This window comes from Opisthocomus hoazin, chromosome 6, assembly GCF_030867145.1.
Source record: "Opisthocomus hoazin isolate bOpiHoa1 chromosome 6, bOpiHoa1.hap1, whole genome shotgun sequence".
Lineage (NCBI taxonomy): Eukaryota > Metazoa > Chordata > Aves > Opisthocomiformes > Opisthocomidae > Opisthocomus > Opisthocomus hoazin.
In genome coordinates, this window is record NC_134419.1 from 56,598,383 (window position 1) to 56,611,470 (window position 13,088).

At 37.6% G+C, this 13,088-nt stretch overlaps 1 protein-coding gene across 20 annotated transcripts in view; it reads left to right on the forward strand.

The window, feature by feature from the left end:
• The window catches only part of PCDH15 (protocadherin related 15), a 1,100,829-nt gene that overhangs the window by 584,062 nt on the left and 503,679 nt on the right, over window positions 1-13,088 (forward strand). The gene's annotated exons all lie outside the window — the stretch shown is intronic.

A 13,088-nucleotide genomic window follows, 5' to 3' on the forward strand; every position in this document is an offset into this window, starting at 1 on the left:
CACTGGAAAACAAAAAAAACCCATTTCCATGTAGTGAGGATGTTTGATGCAGACAGCAATACACAGCCAAAAAATAGAAACTAGAGCTTGCCATCAGATGTAATGAAAAGTCTGAGCCACATCATCAAAATCATCTGATTTTTAGCTTTGTCTGTCTTCTTGGCACTCTCAGTGTGCACACTAGCTTAAAATTGCCAAAGAGGTTTTCACTGTCAGCTCTGAGAGCAGGAGGAGGTGAAGCGGTGCTAAGGAGAGCTCCTTCTAGGGACCAGGGAGCAGGCAGAGGAGCCAACCAGTCTGCAAACCTTAACATGCATATGAAAGGTAGTGTGTGACGGGAGAGAGGGGTTGACTGTTGGAGCCTGGGCCAGGTTTGGAGACAATACTTGTGTGATAGTAAGATGACTTACATCAGAAATCACAAAATTTAAGAAAGAGCAAGCAGTGCTCCAAGGTAGTTTTAAAACTCTGTGTCAAGGGATGAAATCAAGTACACAAAGAAAAGAGCAAGTAAGAAATGCAGGCATGTGGGTGAGAAGGACAAATATAAAATGGCTGTATTCATTGTAATGAAAATGAATTATTACAGGTTTGATTTCTGATTTATGAATATTAATTTTGAAGGAAGACAAAAAACCAAATGAGGCGCAGTCAGATGTCTCTATGTATGGGAAAAGTTTAGCAAAGAAAACAGGAAACAGTGTAAGAAGAAAATACATTTTGAAGTAGCTAATTAGCATCTAGCTAGAAGGTGGTAAAAAGGCAATGGATCGTGATGGTCACAGAGGAGTCCCAAGCTATTAATACTCATTCAAAGAGCTCAGTCCTGCTGATCTCCAAACAATGGGTATAGGTAGGCCCTTGGCACCAAAGATGTGTCAGGACCTCCTTTTCATAGTAATCTGTGAAATTGAGAAAACAGTGGTGGGTAAAGGAGATAAAGCAGGATTCTGCATGAAAACCATTTTTGTGCTCTGAAGGGAAAGCATAGTATCTTGAAAGTTGACTGAAGTTTTTGACCACCAACAGACAAATGTTCAAGGGATAATGGGGAATGCAACCTGGCAGAGATATGTGATAGCACACAAATTTATTAATAGTATGTAGTTGTCTTTTAGATGTATGTATACTTCAATTAATAAGAAAGGATAAGTGAGACATTAAGTATAATGTAAATTGTTTGCAAAGTGAAGACAGGAGTCTCTGGAAGCAATTACCACATCTAGTGGAGAAAGGAGACCAGAATTTGGTAATTCCAGAGGTGTGGCACACTGCTGTGGACTGGAGGGGGAGGACACAAAGGACACAAGACACTTTGTGTCTCAAGGACGCAAAGTATTAGCTAAAAGACAGAAATGGAGGACAAGAATAATAGTTTTCAGAGCAGAGGATGGTTGTCTGTGGATTCCTCCACAGGATCTTATGCTCCTCTGAAGTTTGTTGTCAATGCTGAATCTTTTAGGATAGTGATTGCAGAAGAAAGATTTGATCCTGGGCATCTGTGTGAGGAAACAGTGAGTGCCATGGTATCCAGTGCAGATGAAACAGTGAACTGTTGCTGCCCTGAAACAATGTGAGGATTAGAGTGGATATTTTTGTTTTAGCTAAAAATTATGGCTAAGTGTGCTTTGGCTGTCAAGAAAGTAAAATTAAATTTTGGACTTACTGGAAAAAGAACAGAAAGCAAAATAGGAACCATAATGGCTGTCAGCTGTCTATGTGGTGCAGTTTTGGTCACTAAAAGGGAGTTAGTGAAGACCTGTTGAAGGTAGAGAGTAATGGCAACAAAGATCATATAAAAGTGTGGAAGGGCTTACAAGGAATGACAGCAGAGGCTGGCACTCTTAAGTCTGGAAAAGCGAAAACTGAATGCTATATGGCAGAGAAGCATGAATTCCTGAACACGAGAAATAGGGAGCATGTGGTGAACCTAGCAGATGCCAGGGTCAAAATAAACAAGAGTGGTAATTTGTCCCACGTGAATAGTTATGTTACAGAACTTTTTGCCTTGAAAGGTGCCATCCAGGTTGGACTTGAGAAAGTGCCTGCACGGTGTCATGAGGGGGAAATCCATCATGGGCCCAGTAACTGTGAGACAATAACCTCAGCTTCCAGAAGTCTGAACAGCAAGTTGCTGGAGGTTGTTCCTCAGAGGAACCCCTATGTCCTTTCCTGTTCTTACTCTCTTCCCCGGGTTCATGCTGTGGGTGCCCAGCAGACATATCATGGTTAGGCAGAGCTCTCCTCTGAGCTGCTGTGGCTGTTCCTCCATTCATGTTTCAATACAGCAATTAACTATTGATGCAAATAAATGTACTATGTACAAGTTCTGAATCTTGACCAAATATCTTCAAGCAATAGCTTGAATTTATCTTTTGTCTTGTAGGGCAATGAATGTGGTGTTAGCAGTAGAATTTTTATGATTGTAATTTGAAATATGAGAGGATTTGTTTGGTAGAAGATTGGGATTAAAGCAAGGCAGTATTCAATACAGTAACTAAAAACTTGAAGACTGTACCGTGTGATAGGTGGGAAAGCTGTTATAGTGACTTGAAATTCGTTTGGGAAAGTATCAAGGACTGAATATTGCAAAGTAGTGCAAGACAAAAAAATATAGTAATGAAACGATGAAGGACATTTTTTGATTAAACTGAGACGTATTTAGCAGTGGTAGAACACCATCTCACCAGGGATGCCTCTGGCTGCTGCCCTCTGCTTGAATGACTTGCTACCGTGCCTAGTTTCAAAGTAACATAAATTTTCTGTTGATACTTAATTGACAGAGGTACAAATAGAAAGTAATAGTGTGAGTATGTTTAAAATGATTTGGGTAATCTGAGCTTTTGGGCCAAGTTTCTGCTGGTCTGTGTGGGAAGATTTAATCATCATAGATCTGGTAATACAAAAGAGGAAGTTGCCGATTAGAAAAAAAAAAAACTACTTGGGGTAGTGACGGAAAAACACAGGTAATCCTGTCTGTGCAGTATTCTTTCCTCTAGCAACGATAAAACAACACCTTCAAGCTGTATGCTAGGAGGGAAGGCAATAAATGATGGAACATTCTTCTGGCAGTTTAAAACACACTCTGCAAGACCACACTTGGACTCCTATGGATTGGGCTTGTGTGTTTCAGAATGGTATTACCATACTACAATGGTACAACAAAGCACAAACACCTTGATTCAAGTTTTGGGGAATACTGACTATGAAAAGACTCATCTACAGCTGTCTGAAATCTTTTTAAAGCACCATGCAGTGGTGTCAAACAGAAAAGGAGCAGCTGAAAAGCGAGAAGTGCATTGATGAGAGTTAGTTGCCTCACTGCTTGGAGAAAGTCAGGTGGAGATGACAAGAACTGGGATAGAATGAAAAGAAACTCTGCCTGTGTGATTTGGGCGTGAAAACCAATTGGCAGTGGAGGTGAGGAGATGAACTGGAGTCAGAGAGTGAAACATATACATATAGTCAACTTGGGAGGCGAAACTGTATTACTGAAAAATCTTTGCGCGTGAAACTAAAGACTAGTAGAAGATTGGGATTAATGTTCTGTGTGGTAGGTGATTTGTATTTCTTGACTGTTTAAGGACAAGTCTTTACTGACTTTATGAAATTTTCTGTGCATGTCATTTCTAATGTACCTGTATCACAATTCCGATCTGCCGGCTTTTCAGCAATTTCTGTGATTAAGAAATAGCTATGGTTGCTCTAGGGGAGGCTGATGAGTATATGATTGGTAGTTTAGCCAGGAAAATTCATTTTTTCTCAACTAACATATGGTCTGAGGGTTACCTCATTGGGGTATTTAGCTAGGGGGTTGGACTAGATGACCCACAGAGGTCCTTTCCAACCCCGAACATACTATGATACTGTGATACAACTAGTCTAGTGCTGCACTAACAGCAGAGAACATCAAATCTGTGCATTGAAAAAATCCACGTAAGCAACTCTGCATTAGTTAAGACTAGCCATTTACAAACAGATTGAGGGTTATAAAAATACAAAAAGGAAAAAGATTAGTCTGGTTTCATAAACTCTCCCAGGAGAATAGAGAATAGCAAAATATTCCTTTCCCAAAATATTCAGTAGCACATGAGTGTTCCTTGTTTTCTTTGAATAATGTGAACTTTTATGTTTACAGCATAATTATTCAGTTTTTAAAGTGACCTTGATATATAAACACCAAAAAAGCTTTCTATTAGTAAAATTAATCCTTTTTATATTAAACAAAGATGGAACTAAGTGTTAGGGGTGCTTACAGGAGGATTTAAGTTAATCTAGGTGTAAATTTCAGATACCAGTGCTAGGAATGTTTAAACATGTTCTGCTTGCACAGTGCTGCCCTTCTCACTCTTCTGGCCAGCGTTTTCCACGTCTTCCATTGCTCTGGCAATTTGCCGTGGAGGAGATGCCTGGTGAAATTTAAATTTCAGTTGATGGAAATAATAGCTATAGTCTTGGCAGAACTGTTAAACAGGATTTATAGAGAATAAGGCATTACTTTGGCAGAATGAAAAAGAAAAGGAAAAAAATGTTTGGGGTGGAGAATGGCTATATTTATGGACTGTGTCAATTGCATGCAGAACATTGATTCTGTGCAAGTAAAAGCAGAAACATTTTCCAGAGAAATGTCTGTATCAATAGCTACAAAACTGTTTCTTGTCACTTCATCCTGGACTTTTTGTAAGTTCAATGATACTATAAAGGCAGAATTCTTTGCCTTTGCACATTTCAAATATTTTCAGCAATTTCTAAAGAATTTTTTAATGATACTGAGATTTGGCTCTTGTGGATGATGCTGATCATTTTGAATAAGGTACAAGATGACTGTATTTTTGAATATTGTCTTTGACTAATACTTAATTTAGATTACCAGTCAATGAAGATCAGATATTATTTTAGCTAGGTTACTTCCCTTAATTGCCTTTGTGTTGCTGAACTTTCATTTAACATTCATTTTCAAAAGAATTTATAAAACCTCTGTAGCTAAATAGTTTTCTAATGTTAATTTTATTTTATGAAAATAAAATAATTGAATGTGGAAATTCTAAAGTACTGCTTTCAGTCATTGAGATCTTTATAATGGTGAGAACTTATTATCCTTGTATAGCATTTTGAATAATTACAAAAAATGAGATGTGATTGTTGTTACCTAGCTGGGCTTCTACCAGCACTGGAATTGGTAATCATCACACTGATGGGAACAGCTAGCAGGTTAAGAATGAGACAGATGTGGAGAGCAAGCTCAACTTGAGTTGGACTATATTGACACCCTGAGAGGACATCGCAAATTGGGATTGGACTTTTCAAATTTTAGCCAGTTGCCCTCTTTATGATATGCTTCCATTAAGTCTTGGTTTTTGTACCATGAGACTTGGAGCCATGAATTACCTTTTGCTACATTCACACAGTGATGAGCATAAAGGGGCCTACCCTTCTCACTTAGTTGTATAGTTCATTGGCTCCTGTGCCTTGCAAGGTGTCACTGGTTACCTATAGATCCAAATGATCGGTTTGGGGATGGAAATGAGTGATTGTGTCTGGGTGAGACAGCAGAATTTACCTTTACTCCATGGATTTGTATTCATCAACAACTGCAATGTTTTCTAGTCTACCACAGGTCAACACAGGCGTGTTGAACCGGGTAATATGGTATTTGATGCAACTTTTGAAATTACATGCAGCTGTTCCTCTTATCCAATTGCTATGCGCATAAGCAGGAGAACTGTGGAAAAACACAAACGGAAATGCATTGTGAGCCTGGATTAAATTAGAAATGGGGGATCCCAAGAATGAAAGGATCTTTTCTATAAAACCTGCCCGTTTGTTGAGGTTTTAGTCTTTGTTACTTAAATTTGGTTACCTAAACCTCAGCCACTGGCAATAGGTTGAAAAGAAGCGTTTAATCTATATTGATTTCTTACTTGTGTTCATGCATTGTCCATCAAAAAGCATGACTTCCTTACTAAGAAATGTCCTGCAAGCACATAAAGGTTTCTTATGCTTTTTAATTTACTAAGCTATTGGCCTAAATGCATTATTTTTATTATCTCTGTAATATTCTCAAATGCAAGCTCTAGAGTGAAGAGTCTGAACTTTCAAAAGTTTTACAATAGTGCTAGTACACTCTGTTAAAAATATTGTATATAATCTGAATGCAGGTTTTCTTCCCTGTGTTGCACATCTACTGCTTGCATATCTTTTAAGAATTAAGCTATCTATTTTTGTATAAATGTAATGGCTTCAGTGGTGAATTTCTTTTCTCTCAGGTATTCAGAAGAAATAAAAGCTAAGCTCCCTATTTCTGAAGAGAAACAAAAACTCTTCTAAACACGTGTAAAAACAGATACAGAAAAATGCAAGGGTGCCTACATAGCTGAAACCAGAAAAGTTGCTTGGCAAAATAATCAAAGACAAACATATATTTGTATGTATGCTATGCTACTCTTGTGCTTAATTTAAAAAAAGTGAAGAACTTCATAGGGAAAGTTGTTAGAAACAGCCCTCAATTTGAATTCTTGCAGATGGCATGGATACAATTTGAAGGCATCATATGGGATATTCTGAACGTGCTAACTGTCAGAAGACATATTAGAAATTCCAAAAGGCATCTTTTCTGGCTAGAAGCAGGGAATGGATAGTTGCTAGAAATACAAGAGGTCTTCAGAAAGCAGAGGCTATGTCCAAGTGAAGAAAACAGAACAAATCAATACCTGGCAGATTAAACAGTAAGGCATGCCAAGAAAGAATTGGAAGAACAATTTGAAGCAGGCATGAGAACTAATAAATTCTTTTGCAAGTGTGCCAAGTGCAAAAAGCTGGCCACAGAGCCTTAAAGACTAGAAATAGAGGCATAAAAGAAATAATCAGAGGAAATAAGGCCAGAATAGGAAACTGGAATGAATATTTTGCATCTGTATCACTATGGAGAAGTTTGAGCAGACTGCCAAACTCGTTTTGTGAAGGTGAGTCCTTCCTTACAACTGTATTGCAGTTCCATGGAGCTGTCATCAAGTCTGTGGACAAAGAAATGTGTCGGAATTTCAAAAAGCATTGTGTGTGTTTCCTAACAAAAGGCTCCAAGAGAAACTAAGCTGCTATGAAATAAAAGGGAAGGTCTTCACATAGATAAATGATGGATAAATGACAGAAATTTGGCTGCTGTTGTCTTTCTCAGCTACTTTCTGGAAAACCCTAATCTCCTTGTCTTAAGTAGATGTTGATAGCTCTACTTGGAAGAGCTGCTAAGCCCCATTGTTAGCTGAGTTTTACCTTCAAACTGCCTTTTACCTGAATCGCTCTTTTTTTACTTTCTAGATAAAGCTGTTTTTGAATTCTTTTTCCTTATTTGCGTTTGCATGCATAGCAATAGGTTGCCTGCAAGCTGTTAGTAAATCCAGAAATATTGGGTATTTTTACTGCACGTGAATATGTTAATAGTCTAGCACCAGGCAACCTGCTCGCAAGTTGCTTTTATTATGACTGCCACTGTTGAATCTTAAATATTTACTGCAAAACGTAAAAAAAACCAAAAAAACAAAAAAACAAAAAAAGTGTGTCAACTGCTGCAAGACTGAAAAAAAATTGCAGAACTCTTTATTTGCTTACACTGTAACATTTGCTTTAGAGTATATTACCGGGAAGTGTTTTGAAAACCAGAAAGATAGGCAGTATGTGGTACAATACAGCTTATATCTGTAAAACATTGGGGGGATTTTTAAAAAATTAAGTTACACTTTATACTAACTTTTGTGTAGTTTTTGTATGCACATATGCACAAAGACAGTTAGATCTCTTTACCCCGTCCTTAAACTCTGTGTGGCTTGAAAACGTTTGTCAGCTCTGGGACAAAATAGTGTAAGTATGAAAGCTAGCATCAAGAGTCAGCCATTTTCATGCATACCATAAATCACAATAAACACAGTTTATCATAATAAATTTATTGCTTATCATTCAACTCCAGATCTTCTGTTTTAGTAGGAATGGTAATATTTTGACCTGGAGGTCTGACAGCATTAGACTGACTTGATTGTTAGCCTTACCTATTAACACATGATGGAGTACCGTGTGCCTCAAACTCCATGTACCTCAAAGCACGATGCCAGTTATTTTCACTGGCAAGCTGTCACCTGGCAGGGTGACGCTACTTGTACAATTTTCCCTGAAGTATATGAAATTAAATGATGCACAAACAAGGCGGGACACGTTTTATTTAGAATGATTGTTTTAGGTGTTCCTGTATGAAAATGATTCTCGGGGGAAGTGTATGATAGCTACTAGATATTTAAACAGCTGAAAGAAAGCCTGACTTGGGATGGAATATGCAAGTGTTCAGGTCAATTTGTTGTACATTACCTTGGGTCTCCTGTGTTGCTTAATTTCACAACATTTGCTTTCTATATTTTCTTTCTCCCCTTTTCTAGCTTACAGCTGTTCCTTGTCACCTCCTCAGTTTTGCAAGTAGTAAAATATATGTATTACAAACAATCTGACTTTAACCCACTGGCAGCAGGCATTGTCTCCCAGAAATAACTGATATCAGTCATGGAAATTTTCTGGTTTTAACTCAGTTCATTACAAAAGCTCGGTTGTCTTCTATGACCACTATGTGTTCGTGTGCCATGTGAACCTCCAATTATATTTGCTTTTATAAACATCTGTATATTCATTTAGGAAATGATCTAACATTTGCCATTTTAAGGCAGCTGGTGGTGTTTGGATAGAAGGGTCTCAAAGCAACTTGGTTTACAAAGAGTGTAGTGATCTTCACACTTGCACATTAGCATTAGCTTCTCATTTTCAAGTTGTAGGCTACAACAGCATACTAGGCTAACACACAGACATCTCGTAGTTCTCATGTCTGTTCTCTGTTTTGCAGGTGATTCCCAAAGATAATTTTCTCCCACCCACTCAATTACAGGGAGTTTCATTTTTCACCATTGAAAAACAGGGATGATAGATGTTTCTGTCTCAGTGGAATGGTATTAACTTTTGTTAATAACCACGGATGTGGATGTCATAGATAAGGTAAAACATAGATAATGTCAAGATTTCATGAAGAGAAATCTAACCGTTACCTTATTGTATACTAGAGGTCAGCACATGATGGCAGCTATTTGTTAGCATACAGATTTGCGAGAGCCACCATTAGGAGACTGTATGGTCATAAGTTGAAACAAGGAAGATCCTACTGGATCTGAGGAGAAAAAAGCCCTACTCAGTTCACCATGGGAACAGTTAGGCACTGGATGTCTATCACTGGAAGATTTTAGGATTGCTTGGAGGTGAGCCTGGGCTCCTGGTCTGGATAGGGACCCTCTGCAAGGGCTTGGGACTAGAGACCTCTGAGGTCCCTGAAAGGCACGTCAGTCTGTGGCAGAAAGGAGTGGAAGCGAGAACGTATTAGGCTTGCTGTGCGTCTAATTTATGGTATTTTGGTTTGCTGACCACAAGAATTATTCAGTAAATTTCTTCACGTTAGCTAGTATTGCAGCAAGCCTCATCGTGGTAGTTACACACTTGCTTTTCTTGCCTTTGTTCAGGAGAAAAAAAAAGGTAACACATGAGATGCTGTAAACTGACCTGTAGTGTTTACTCTCGGACATACAGAAAAAAAAATAGTTTTTTTTCTCAAGGACTGAAAAATCAGCTGGTACTGTCCCAGTAAGCTTGGTAAGGAGGTAACAGCAGGCATTAATAAAATGCTCTTTTGGTGTTTTTCTTTTCATCCCATGGTACAGTATTTTAATCTCCTACACTCTTTTGTATTGTGAAAAAGGAGAAAACTATTGGCAAAGAACATTGATACTAAAGATAGCATAGAAGTAGAAATTCTTTTATGTGTCTAGAAGTGTAAAACCGAGAAACTGAAGTGCAGGGGTGTTCACATAAAATAGCCCCTGTTAAAAACTCCCCAACACCTGCAGTAAGCACGTAGTGCTAATGAAGACATCCTAGTAGGTGTTCAGGTTTTCTTTGCTGTTGTTGAAGAACCACAGAGCTTGAAGTTGAAGAGCTTCCTCCTGTAGTGAGGAAAAGTTAATATTTATAAAGGGATTTTTCTTTTCTTCCCCTTGTTTGTTTGTTTAGTTGTGTTTCAAAACTGCCTTTCCATTGACCTCAGCTGCATCGGCTCAACACCAGTTTACTGCAGCATATTTTATTAGAAGCCCGCTTTGGATTAAGTTTGTTTAGATACAGAACTCATGGCATGTTGTGAAAGGGAGTTTGATGTTTGGAGCTGGATGCTGACGCTCTGTGATTTTCTGTGGTGGCTTGGTGCTTTCTGGCTGAATCTCAAAGCAGTGTCTTCTTAAAATGACACAAGTGGATTAGAGAAACATAACATAGAGGACTACTTTTCCTGGCAATTCATTAAGATAATGAAGTAAAAGTTTATTTGCCTTAAATGGGAAGGGCTACATAAACACTATTCTACTGTATTTCTAAAATAATGGAAGTGTTTCTTCTGCAAACTAAGCCTAATTTATTAATTTTCTTGCCACACAATGAAGTTTATTATTCCCCAGATATCCGAGGGAAAAGTTCTTTGCAAATTAGAGTAGGTAGATGGAGGTTTCCTTTAGAAGAGTACTTTATCTGTCATAGAGAGAAAAGTGTGAACCAATCACATTTTTTGTGTTTGTCTTGTGTTGTACCAGGTTTTTATATTTTGAATTATTTATAAAGAAACTCCAGCTACAAAAATACCCTCAATACCAATGAACACAAAGAAATGCTATTAAATATCCAAGGTAATTAAATCAATTTACCAACAATGCTTGTTGTAGTGGTTCTAGCAGTCATAGGTAAACAAGTTTACTAATGAACATACTGAGTTAGTATTACTGAAAGCACTGCAGCAAAAAGGACTGCAACTGTTTTAGTAAAAAGCGAGAAACAAGATTTCTTGTATTATAAATACATTTGTAGTTTATGATAGATAACAATAATCTCTTAGCATTTAAACTGTGTTATTGAGAAACACACAAATGTGTGTGCAGTGCTACATCATCAGAGTGGAGAGAACAAATATGACACAAAAATCAGATGACATATCTTTGTATTGCTGCCTGTGTGAATTTTGATATGGTGATGAGAAAAGTTTAGATGACTCGGATAAAGTAAGGTTTTTATATTTGTTCTTGCATAAATCCTCCTTTTTAGGGGGCATGGACAGTTAATTTAGAAATTATTTTAGGGAAAATAGTAGCAATCCTTCCCCCTCAGCAGCTTTCTGTAGTGTAAAAGACATTGAAAACTCAGAGACAGTAAGATATCCAGCCCTATTCCAGAATCTGGATTTAATTAGTGTTTTACCAAGAGACAGCTAGGTGAAAACTGTTGATGTTTATAATTCATGGTGTAAACTATAAGCCGTAGGTATTCATATACTTGGAAAACTTGTTTTTGTGCCAAGAATAAATTATTTTTATGTAAAAATAATGCCCCTCATTGGAGACTGAAGGATTGTTTGTGGAAAAGTTCCTTATTTTCTCATTTGCCTTTATTTAATCAGGCAAACATAAAAGTAGGGGTTTAGTAACTTACTGCAAAAGAAGTTGGGAAAAGTAAACCTAAATTAACATTGCACATAAATATTGCAGGGGTTTTTTCTCTCTCTAGATGTCATTAGATCTTAAAATATATGTATTCCTACATATTTCAAAATGAAATGTGAATTTACCTGTGAATGACCCTCTGAATTATTCAGGCTGCATAATGAATATGAGAGTAAAATCAAGCTGAAATCACAATCTGTGCTGTACTTGAGTGCAGGTAACTACTTTATCTAACAAATGCAGTCTGGACTTTAAGCACGTAATCCATTTACGTATATATCAATTACGCTGTAATAGTTAACTATCAAGTTATCTAGTTAGGGAAGCAATTGCATATGTTACTGTTTTTCACAGTCATCAAATATTTTAGGCCACCTTTTAGCAAATATTTCACCTAAAAGCTTATTTTCACTAATTACTAAAAAAACGCAGATTCCTTGCATATTTACAAAAATACAGACATAAGGAAATCAATATTCATTTTCAGAAACGGAAGCAGATTTTCTTACTTTCTGAGCATTTGCAGCATTCATTCTTCTGGCATTTTTCTGCTGCAGGACCAGTGAAGGTCCTTGGTCCTATCCCTGCCATCGGCTTCTTGGCTTTGATAAACTGGGTGAAACCTACCCCGTGCTCCAAACCCGATACTGTGCTGAGCAGAACGGTGCCTGCTGACAGAATTCACTGCTTGTCTGCCCTGCAGGAATTGATGGCTGTGAAACTCTTGGAAATGCAACATTTTAGCCTGTAGTAAGGTAAGAGCATTAATTGCATCACGTGAAGATTATGGATGACAAAAAGGTGCTCATGATACACATAGATTTTTAAGCTGGTGCAAAAAAATGCTTTCAGCAAATACCAGGTATCTGTCCCAAAGCCTCAGATAAAGTTACAGGAGTGAAAATTTGGTTTTCTAAGTGTGAACGTTAAATAATCGCCCTCTTTTTTTTTTCTGTGTTAGTCTAAAGTTCTTTCCTAATGTAGATACTGAAGTGAAGGAATCACTGTACATCACATTGTTTTTCACGCGTTGAGAATTTTTTTACATATGCCGATTTTTCAAGATAAGTGTCTCATTGGGCCTGTAAGAAAGCCCAGGGAATTAAAGTCTCTGGTTTCTGTATTCTGGAGAGGGGCACTAAAAGCTAATAATAGCTGTGAAAGTATCCTCTTCCTTCTCTTTCATTAAAAGAAGATTGAGGCCAGGCTTAGATCAGTTACTGGGAGACATTAGCAAATGAGTTGGTGCAGAAGGTAAAATGCAAAAGGTTTTTGTGGTGGTGATGTCCTACAGCAATTTCAGGATTGTATTGTGCAAAGGAAAGATATTCTAAAATGCAGATGAAGTTCCTTTGTACAAGGAACTCTTCAGTTTTCAGTGTGTTTTAGAACCAGTGCTGAAGCTTCTGAAGCCTTTTATATTGAACATAAAAGCAAAGGAAGAAATCTGCCCTACTAGTGTCTGTAATCCCTGAGTCTATGTGGGTTGTTAATGCTTGCCAGTTTATATATGAAGTGAGGAAAATTAAA